This window comes from Sceloporus undulatus, chromosome 1 (genome assembly GCF_019175285.1).
Source record: "Sceloporus undulatus isolate JIND9_A2432 ecotype Alabama chromosome 1, SceUnd_v1.1, whole genome shotgun sequence".
NCBI classification, from domain to species: domain Eukaryota; kingdom Metazoa; phylum Chordata; class Lepidosauria; order Squamata; family Phrynosomatidae; genus Sceloporus; species Sceloporus undulatus.
The window spans coordinates 184,624,501-184,635,874 of NC_056522.1; the positions used below are offsets into that span (position 1 = coordinate 184,624,501).

An 11,374-nucleotide genomic window follows, 5' to 3' on the forward strand; every position below is an offset into this window, starting at 1 on the left:
AGTGAGTATCCCATTTGCCATTCAATAGGCTCAATACTCACTATATTATTGGGTATCAGTACTCAATAACATAGTGTATATTATGTTTATTAAAGTCAATTTTAGTTCATTTATATATAAATATATTTTACAATAATTAAGCAACTATGAGTGGAATATTTTATTTGTTAATAATGAGTGGAGGGGTGTTATGTGTCTAAAAATGAAGTGGACTTGCTAAATATTAACTACAGTAATCACATGCGTATGGGTGATTTTATTTATTAATAATGAGTGGGGTGGTTTTTATTTGCTAATAATAAAACTAATCTCTCCAAATACTATGAGTGTGGGGCTATTTAACTTATTCATAATGAGCGAGCAAGCATCATAATTTTGTTTGTCTGTAAAAAAAAATTTAGAGGCCCTAAGAATCTACAGAATTTAACTAGCTTACTTAGGGTGCATCTACACAGTGGAAATAATGTAGTTTGACACCACTTTTAGATAATTCTGGAATGCTGAGATTTGTAATTTTAGAAGATCCTTAGCTTTCTCTGCCAAAGAGTGCTGGTGCCATCAAAGCTACAAATCCCAAGATTCTGTAGGATGGAGCCATGGTAGTTAAACTGCTGTCAAACAGCATTATTTATACAGTATAGATACATCCTTAGTCAGTTCATAATCCAGCACTGTGTGTGGGGGGGGGGGGGGGGAGCATGCATTTCTCTGTCCTGTTTCTAAACCCTTAAACACAGTTTGGGAATTAGGGATGGAGTATTGTATGTGTAAAACAAAGAGTTTAGCAGGTTGATGTGTATCCACTGCAAGAGATACACCAGTATGCCTATAAAAATGCCAGTTACATGTCTGGAGCAAATCTTGTTTCACCATGTTTAGGAAGAGGATGCTGGAATGGTATGGGTCTGTCTTGGCAGGGAGAGCCATAAGGTACAGTGTAGTAGCCATGCCAAACTCTCAAAATAGACACACACATGCTGGAAGAGGAGCTCAGGTACCTCTGCTTCATCACTACTACCACCACCAGTTCCCTCTACTGGAAGACAAAGATGTGTGTGCCTACACAACTGCCAAGATCCTATGTGTATATTGTCTCAGCATTGTATGAATATCCACCAACCAAGTAACACTACACTAGCACAATGTAGTCCTCTTTACAGAATACCGTAGTAGTGCAATTTGCAAAAAGTAATGAATGCACTGCACAATGCAGACTGACATACAACATCAGCTAAGCAGAAGAGGAAGAAGAAAAGGGAGGCTTGGTGGACATAAAAAGTCTTTGTAAAAAGGAACTTCTTTGTCAGATGTTGTGTTAACTGAGGTATGCCTGTATCTTGCTTGTCCTTGCAGGCAAGGAGAAAAGGTTTACATTTTCTCATACTTGCATCCATGATTTACATATAAGGATGCATAATATGTATTTGTGTAAAGAATCACTATATTCATTTCCACATTGCTGTCCCCCAAATCAGGATCAATATAAGCTAACAGCAATTTCAATTCTCCAAGTACGTTATGTAATCAAAACAGAACCAACAACGCACATGAACAGACTCGGGAAACACTAATGTCATTCAAGAAATCTTTAGAAAAATACCAAGGTGGTAGCTCTACAAAAACTGTCCAATGAAGAACAGTTAAGTAACCAGAGAATGCTGATTGACTTTGGGAGGAGAAATAATAAATAGTAATTAAAAAATCGACCCTAGGTGAAATGGAGTGGAGTATTCTAAACAAGAGTACTCCATGTTTCAGCATTTTACTGGTCCCACTTGCATGAGATTCTAATGATCTCAATTCTCCAACTGCTAGTGTATATGCAGCCAAAGCAGCACTAACCAGGTGCAGGAGGGTGGCATAAGCAAACTTGAGTGGAAAGTACCAAAGTTCGTATGGAAAAATGAAAAGGGGTGGTGAGGACTGAGCAAGGTCAATGGGCAAAAAAAAATAATTTGGGGGTGGGAACAACACAAAAGCCAGGAGTATGGACAATCGAAAAGAGCATGTAGAATCTACAAAGACCTGGACACTGCAGATTTTTGTTGCAGGTCTTTTCTTTTTCTGTTCTTTTAAAAACCTCCTTCTGGGCCACTTTTCCAAAAGGAACCAAACCAAACCAAAATCCAGTTAAAATGAAACAGGGAATACATTTACTAACCTACCAGAACAATCGCTAAATTGCTAAAAGCAACAGCGTGCCAAAAGAAAGAAAGAAATCAGCTGAACCAAGAAGTGCTGCAGCCCTTGCAAAACGGGAACAGAGAAGAACACTTCCTCACTCGAACGGGCAAAGCATTCCAAATCTGGCCCTGGTCCTAGTTACTCCCATACTAATCTGCTTCAAAGGGTGCACACAGAGCAGGTCCTGACTGCAGCTCACACTCTAGTTGTTGAAGGGATTTATCAAAACCTGTGGGCACCAAAATCAAAGGTTCAAAATATGCAGCAAGACATCAGGCAGTATAGAAGATGAAATGAGAGGAGCACGAAGCTGGCAGAGGTGCAGTTGTTGTTCCCAACAAGGGTACCATTTGACACCATCTTGGCAAGATCTGCAAACATGACTGGACCATCTCACAACAACAACAACAATGTATTTATATCCCACCTCTCCCTACGGATCAAGGCGGGTTTCAGAAATACAATTAATACAATAAAATACATAGTAAAAGCAAAAAATAAAAAAATAAAAAATTCCCTATCAAGCCCACCAAAGGAAAAATAGTGACTAATAAAAATACAATTTAAAATAGTTAAAAAGGCAAGTTGAAGAGAGACAGTTTAGGGTAGGGAGGACAATCTGGGAAGGCCTGCCAGAAGAGATGCATCTTGACAGCCTTTTTAAAGGCGTCTAGAGTAGTAATGTGATGAACCTCTTCCGGCAGGTCATTCCATGCTTTTGGAGCAGCAGGTGAAAAGACCCTCGGGAAAGCCACAGCCAGCCTGGTCTTCATTGGCACAAAGTGCAAGACATATTGTAAAAATATATTCAGGGATATGGGTTGGGGAAGCAAAAATGGATGGAGAAACATTAGTTCTAATAATTACAGTTATGGACCAAGCCTCACTAAGAACCTGCTGGTCCCTTGGGAGACAAAGAACAAACTTAAAATTCTGATAGCATATAAAAAACTAACATCATCTATGCTAAGATAAAGATGATCACAATGCTCTATATATTTGTTCCCTCCTTCCCAAGGGACCAGAGCATTGTAAACATAACTTGGATTCAAATTGAATAACGAATTGATTTCATATTCTTCCCAAATGGGGGAAATGTCCATTTTTGCTTTTTCTTCTTTTAGCCTTCAAATGGCTAGGGTACAGCTTATAACATCTCATCCTTTGAGAGGCTACCTCAGTTAGGATGGCAAAAGTCCCATTCTCGTTGTTGTTGTTGTTAATATTATTATTATTTTACTTTATTTATATGCCACCTTTGTCCTAAATGGGACCATAGGTGGCTCAGAAACGATACTTTTAAAATGTTATGGACGGCAGACTCGCTGCAAACTGATAAATGTCTATATTCAAAAATAAGTGCTACTGACTTAAATGGAGCTTTCTCCCAAGTAAATTAGCATAAGATTACCATCCTGAGGAGCAATTACACAAGTCTTCCTCAACTCTGGGGCTGACCAACACTGTTCCCAGCTTTTTTCTTTGCTCTGTACACTCACACCAGCTTTGTTTAATACCACCTCTGATTAAAAGTTTTAAGAAAGACAAAAGCCTACTATATTGCAATGCTTTTCACTGGGTTTAATAAATGTATTGCCTTTATGTGGACACTTCCTTCTTCAAAATTATGAAATGTCAACATACTCTATCCTGGGTAGACAGGCTAGTATTGTAAGCAAGCCACAAAACTGTAAAAGCACCAAAGTTACTCAAGCCCAAACAAGCAGGCCTATATAAACAGCACCAGTCCACGTCCCCACCTTACAAAAGAATCAAGTACTTAAGTTACTTTAAACAAGGAACTCTTTCTTTTTTCCCCTCATGGTAGGAGGCAAATGGATTTGACAGGCTCCCAGCAGAGCTCCAAGTCCAAATGACTGCCAAAAAATATTGGAACAATACAGCTATATTTAAAAAAATAAAAACAGAACTAAACTTAAGGAAAAGAGAACTACGGGGTTCATTTGGAGAAGAATAAAAAACATAAAATACTACCATTCACTAAATTGAGAGGTTTCACTAAAATTTACAATGAGGCAGAGATCTGCTGCATTTGAGGAGAGAGACCACAGTCAGTTTCCTCTTCTCACACCTGAAGAGATTTTCTTTCCATGTACCATAGAGCCAACTGTTTGGATTATAGGTTATGACTTACATATTTTGGGGTTCATTAAAAAAAAAGAGGGAAAAAAACCTGTGTTTTAGCACAAAGTCCCTGTGCGTGGGAGTGCAGCTGTAAAGCAAAGCACATTGTTATGCAAGCAGATATGAATCTATACCCAATGATCAAGGAAGGTTTGAAAATTGTTTTGACAGTTGCTAGCGCAGCTCCAGTTTTTACTGGAGCTCTCTGATTTGTAGGCAAAGAGGAAGACCACAATCCAACACTGAGTGAGGTGCATGAAAGCCCACAAATTAAGTTCACTTCAGTTCTGGCCTGGGTCTTCCCTATTTTTTTCCCCCAGCAGAATACTGTATAATTTTAAAATAAACAAACACTTTTAAAAATATAAATAGTACAACAAAGCCTTATTGTATTCCTTCCTGCTGTTACGTGGCAGCTATTCATTTTAGATGCAAACTGAATCCTACCTGCAAAGCATCACATTATTAAATGCCAACACGTCAGCTGGTTCTTTTGAGATGCCAAAAAACAAACAAATCACTCTTTAATCACTGTGGTTAGATTCAAAGGCAACTTACAAATAAAACAATACATTGTGCAAGATCATTTTCAGTGGACTACTTCAAAATAACTTACTTCAAAATACTTACATAACTAGCATGATGATGCTATCTGTTGCATTTATGCAGTTTTGGACCTTTACTTTTTTGGCATAAATAACAGCCCACAATTGGCAAAGTTACACAGCCGCACTGTCAAAGAATACTCACGGAACATTGGATGTTCCATTTAGCCATGTTTGACTTTGTTATGAGTACAATATTTTGGCCATTTAATCCAAAACTCTCCCAATGTGACCGTTTTTAATGCACCACCTCACACCACCTGCACATGTGGCACAAATATATACCTCAACTGCAAACATGGTTATCTCCTACAGATGTCAAATAGTACTTGCCTCCAAATGAGGACTGCTTCACTCACTGCTCTTCTTTGTGCTCCCCAGATAGCTCCTGCAATTGTCATAAATTCATGCACCAGATTCCTGACTCATATGCTAGCCACACAGCAAAGCCTTGCGTCACGCTGCACAAATGATATGTTTTTCCAACATTGATATTCGTGCCACAAACAACAAAAACTTATCTTCATGCATAAGTTTGGGGTCAGAACACCCTCAGGCTCTCAATTGAAACACGATCTGTGGTTAAATCATCCTTTTTCTCTTTTCCTGGCTCCTGCAAGGCTGCAGAACTTCCAGAAGCAGTGGCTGCAAGGATGCTACCAAACAGATGTGAAGCACATGTCCCTGGAGGGAGGTAGTGCCATACTACCAGTATTCTGTCATACCTCTGCCACACAAAAGAATAAGAGTTTATTTCCAAAAAGTACAGAGAGATAAACAATTATTTTTATTGGGTTCACCGTTAGTCTTTCTCTCTCTGTCATACACACACACACACACATGTATTTGGAGTACGGGAAGATGCCACAAGGCAGAATATAAACAGTTAAGTGAATAATTATTCCAGAGCTACTCAAAGTGGTGGTCCAAGGACTGTTGCCAACCCACAAGCTATTGGCTGCTGGCCCTGGTAAAGACCGGAAAGATAGAATGGAAAAACTATAGCCAATGGGCACCAATATGGTACTGGTCCCTGGTACGTTGGAGGAAAAATTAGTGCTGGTCCCACACATCTGATAGCTTGGGAAACACTGGTCTCTGCTCCCTTGTCTCACCTGAGAACAGCGGCAACAGCTAATTTCATGTTTTCTTTTGTATTCTTCACCACTGTGATGGTGTATGTTGAAAGCTTCCTTGAGAGAAAGGTGGGGTATAAACTAACTAACTAAATAACATCACCTTTAGCATTGCATTCTCTGCTAGGTCATGAAACCCACTGGGTAATCTTGGGCAAGTCACACACTCTCAGCTTCATGGGAAGGCAATGGCAAACCTCTGAACAAAACTTGCTAAGAAAACCCCATTATGGGATCTCCTTAGGGTTGCCTTAAGTTGGAAACTACTTGAAGGTGCACAACAACAACAACAATATTGTTACTACAGCCCAAACCCCTCTCTATTTGAGACTTTGGACTCCTTTGGGCAACAATTATTCTTTGTGCCTGAAGTATTACTTCAGGTACAGTAAGGGGAGGTGTGAGAGCCAGCATGGTAGGTTTTGAGTGTTGGACTGCAACTTTGGAGATCTGAGTTCAGTTACCACTCAGCCATGAAACCCACTTGACCTTGAGCAAGTCACACTCTTGCTGCCTCAGAGGGAAGCAAGGGCAAACTTCCTGTGAACTAATCTTGCCCAGAAAACCCCAGGATAGCTTGGCCTTAGGGTTGCCATAAGTCAGAAATGACTTGAAGGCATACCACCATCACCACCACCAAGGGAGATGTGGGAGGAGAAAAGGAGGAGAGAAAGAACAGCAGCAAAAAATGGGGGGGGAGTGTTTCCTTCTTCTGAGATGAGGCAGTCATGTTTACAATTATCTGGGAATATCAAATAAAGGCAAGCCCACCTCTCACCCCAGAACTGTTCAGACACAGGCTATGGAGAGATCACCTGGTAGGTAAGAGAGGACCACAAACACAGGCTAGTTGGGGGTCTGAATGCAGATCTCCTCACACCTAACCCAAGTCTTCTCAGACACAGGGGGAAGGGAAAGTACCACTGAGTCTCCCTCTCAAGAGCAATCAAAGCCAGTCCTTTGCCTCATAGGAAGCAAAAGACCCCCAAAGAAAAGTTAGCCTCAAAGCCAGAGAAACATTTCCTGCAGATGGGGCAGGCATAAAATCCGGATGCATACGCACGCAGAAAAGGGTGGCATGCACAGCATTAGCATCAACATCCCAGGGAAGCTGTGTTGACTATATTGCAAAGTACAGTAACATCTCAAATCCACTAAACAGTTATACTATATCTTTTGTGAGAGCCAGCATGTTGTAGGGTTTCAGTTCTGGCCTATGACTCTAGACACCAGGGTTCAAACCCCCGCTGAGCCATGAAACCATGAAACGCACTGGGTGACCTTGGTCAAGTCATTCTCTCTCAGCCTCAGAGAATGACCATGGCCAAACTCCTCTACAGAAATTTGCCACGAAAGCTCCCATGATAGGGCTGCCATCATTTGGAATCAATTTGAAGGAGCACAACAACAACAAATGTATTTTTTGCCTTTAGCTTGGCTGCCTAAATGTATTGCTGTTTTTGTAGACTGTGGATGTTGGTGTACAATAGTGGTACTAGTAGTAACAATAACAATAATAATAATAGAATAGTAAATAGTTTTATCTTGGGATGTGGTGGGTTAGATGCCAATTCTGACAATTGTAACATCAGAAAGTTAGTAGTTTGAGGCCCAAGTGCCGCATGATGGGGTGATCTCCCATCACTAATCCCAGCTTCTGCCAACCTAGCAGTTCAAAAGCATGCAAATGCAAGTAGATAAATAGGTACCACTTTGGTAGGAAGGTAAACAACATTCAGTGTAGTCATGCTGCTCACATGGCCACTGGAGTCGATTTTGACAACACTGGCTCTTCAGCTAAGTAATGGAGATGAGCACCATCCCCTACAGTTGGTTACAACTAGACATTCATGTCAAGGGACTTCCTTTACCTTTTCAAATAGTAATAAGCTAGTATGGTGTAGTGGGCTACACTCTGGGCTACACTGGAGATGAGGGTTTGAATCCCTGCTCAGCCACGTAGACCCACTGGGGACCTTGGGCAAGTCACACTCTCTCAGCTTCAGAGGATGGCCATGGCAAACCCACTCTGAACAAAACTTGCCAAGAAAAACCTCATGCTAAGTTGGACACAACCTGAAGGCACACACACAAGAACAACTAATGTGTGTCTTGGATGGCCCCATGAAGGTATCACTGTGTTTTTGTGGAGTGTGAAGGTTAGTGTAGGAGAAAACAAAGAGGAGGAGCAGGTGGAGGAGGAAGAAGAAGATGATGAAGGAGAGGAGAAGGAGGGTGGTGGTGGTAGAAGAGGAAGATGATGAAGAGGAGGAGGTGGTGGTGGTGGAAGAAGGAGCAGAACAAGAAGAAGATGAGGTGATGGAGGTAGAAGGAGGAGGAGGAGAGAGGGAAGCAGTGGTGGTGGAGAAAGAAGAAGATGAAGAAGAGGAGGAGAAAGAAGAAGAAGAGGTGGTGGTGGTGGTAGAGAAGGAGGGGGAAGGAGGAGACCAAGAGGAAGAGGAGGTGGTGGAGGAGGGAGTAGTAGTGGTGGTGGTGGTGATAGAGGAAGAAAAAGAAGAATAAGAAGAAGGGGAGGAAGAGGAGGAGTTGTTGGAGTAGGAAGAAATAGTAGTGGTGGTGGTGGTGGTGGTGGTGGTGGTGGTGGAAGAATAAGGAGAAGAACAAGAAGAAGAGGTGGTGGAGGAGGAGGAGGAAGAAGAAATAATGGTGGTGGAAAAGGGAGAAGAGGATAGAGAAGGAGGAAGAAGTAGGGTGGCGGTGGTGATGATGATGTGGAGGAGGAGGAGGAATATGAACAGTAGCATTAATCAGAACAGGGCCAGGTTGGAGGAGCCCAAGCAGGCTCTTTCCTGGGCTGGGAACTGCCCCCTGCTCTCCTCCTCCTCCCTCCTGGCTTTGTTTTCCTTCCAGAGTGGCGGAGGGGAAGGCTGTGTCTGCTTGAGCTGCGAACAAAGGCAAGGTGAAGGGGGCTACTGCTGCTGTTGCAAATGCCAGGGAAGCGCCTGGACCGAAGGAAAGCAAGGCAGGATCCTGATCCCCTCTCCCTCTCTCAGTCTGTGGGTCTCCTTCCCAGGGAGGGATCCAGGGCCAAGCAGGGCAGGGAAAGGAGAAGGGAGATCAGGGCCAGGAGAAGGAGGCCAGATGGAGAGGAGTCACGGAGAATAAAGGCTAGACCTAAGAAAGCCAGGATCTCCAAAGGGGGGGCATCTCTTTGGGGGGACCAGAGGGGTCCTCCCCCCCAATGGAGGACATCCCAGCCAAAGAGGGGGAGGAGGAACACCACCAAAAAGGGAGGGATAATAAAAATCAAAGCTCCAAACCCTCCAATTAGGGAGAGAATCCCCGCTTCTGAAAGATGCTCCCCATGGAGGACATCCCCTCTTGGGCAAGAGGAAGAGGAGGGAATGGAGGATGGGTCCGGGAAAAGGAGGACGGGCCTGGCCAGCCAGGAGGAAGAAGGAGCCCTTGGCTTGGAAGAAGATGAGCCTCTTAGCCCTGCCTCCCTCCCTCCCTAGAGATGCCCCCAGGACTCTTACCTGAGATGCTGCCTCCGATGCTGGAAGAGCAGTGCTCCAGAGAGGCAAGCACCAGCCGCCCTCCACCAGCTGTTCTCTTTGCCCAGGATGCTCCGGCAGAGAGAGGGAGGAGGAGGAGGGTGGATTTCCCCAACCTCTTTATTGCATTTTCCCCTCCTCCTCCTGCTCTGCCCCTCCTGCTTCCCATGCAGCCTTCAGCTGGGCTTCCTCATTGGCAGATGCCCGCTGGAGGTGCCAAGGCCAGGGCCAGCCGCAAGGAAGGAAGGAGGCGAGGAAAGAAATGAAAAAAGACATCGCCTCCCACCAATGATTTGTTGCTCAAGCCTAGGAAAGCTCCTGCTGCCAATGTCTTTCCTTTCAGTGAGTCTCAAAGGCGCTGCCATTTCTCCCTGATGAGACTTTGATTTGTTGCTGGCCATGCCCTGGATAAGGACACTGTCAATTGCCACATGTGTGAAAATCTTAATCACGATGGCACCATTGTCACAGGATAATAACTGCCGATCCCCCCCCCCATGATAAAGCATGGTTCACACCGTGTTGGCCCCAATCACACTTTCTTCAAATATTTAAACAGGGCTATCATATCGCCTCTTAACTGTCTCTTCTCCAGGTTAAACATACTCAGTTCCCAAGCAGTGCAGAGCCTGAAGGATGGGATCTGGATTCAGGTTGCTGTTGTTGTTGTTGTTATCATTATTATTGAGAGCCTAGTGCTTTTGAGTGCTGGACTCTGGAGAGCAGAGACCAGCTGTGTCCTCACCGCCAAGGAGAGGACAAGGCACCACTAGAAGGGAGGACATGCCAGAAAAAACGGAGGATGACACAACCAAATCAAAGCCCAACACACTGGGATAAATGGTTGGTTCTTTGTCCTGCTCCAAATGGAGGACCTTTTGAAATCCCTCATGGACAGATGGTGGAAATGGAGGACATGTCCTGGAAAAGGAGGACATGCCTGGTCACGCTGCATGAAACCCACTGGGTGACCTTGGGCAAGTCACACTCTCTCAGCCTCAGAGGAAGAAGGCAATGGCGATGAACTAATCTTGCCAAGAAACCCCATGATAGGGTCACCTCAGGGTTGCCATAAGTTGGAAATGACATGAAGACACACAGCAACAAGAAGAATACCATCATCATCAATATTATTCCATTTCCCATGCAATACAAGCAGGGTGACCAGAGATCACCCTCCTCCTTTTCCAGAACATGTCCACCTTCTGTCCAGGAGGAATCTCAAAAAGTCCTCTATTTGGAGCCTGGATTTTTATATTTCTATGGGAGTGTTTTGATCTTTTGTTTTGGTCATGTCCTTCTTTTTTCTAGTCTTTCTTTTCTTTTTCGTTTTCTTTTGGTCTGGAAGGCCCTCCATTTGGTGGCCAGGGGGACCAGATGTGTCCTCACCACCAAGGAGGAGCAGACACTGCCAAATGGAGGACCTTCAAAACAAAAAGGGAAGACATGATTTAATTAATTAACTTGTATGCCACCTTTCTCCCAGAAGGGTCTCTAGGTGGCTCACAGACAAAAACGCTTTTAAAAAATAATACTAATTGCAATAAATTTGGAAATGACTCAATAAAGCTCAAAATACTATAAATGTAAATGTGTGTTTCTTATGGAGGACCTTTTGGAATCCCTCCTGGGCAGAAGGTAGAAATGGAGGACACCCAGTCTGTGGTGCCTCGTCCTCCTGGTCACCCTGAATACAGGTCACGTTGGACTGGAGGGCAGATTATTGCAACAGGGTGACTATGGAGGGGGTTGGGTGGGCACCCAGAGTGACCAGATGTCCTCACCACCA

The 11,374-nt window shown here is 43.5% G+C and overlaps 1 protein-coding gene across 11 annotated transcripts in view; it reads right to left on the reverse strand.

Moving 5' to 3' along the window:
- The window catches only part of PLCB4 (phospholipase C beta 4), a 226,940-nt gene extending 217,215 nt beyond the window's left edge, over positions 1 to 9,725 (reverse strand). For all 11 annotated transcript variants that reach the window (XM_042445104.1, XM_042445102.1, XM_042445097.1 and 8 more), the window contains exon 1: positions 9,568 to 9,725. The gene's annotated coding sequence lies outside the window, so the exon portion shown is untranslated. The remainder of the gene's footprint in view (positions 1 to 9,567) is intronic.
- Between the last annotated feature and the right edge of the window lie 1,649 nt (positions 9,726 to 11,374).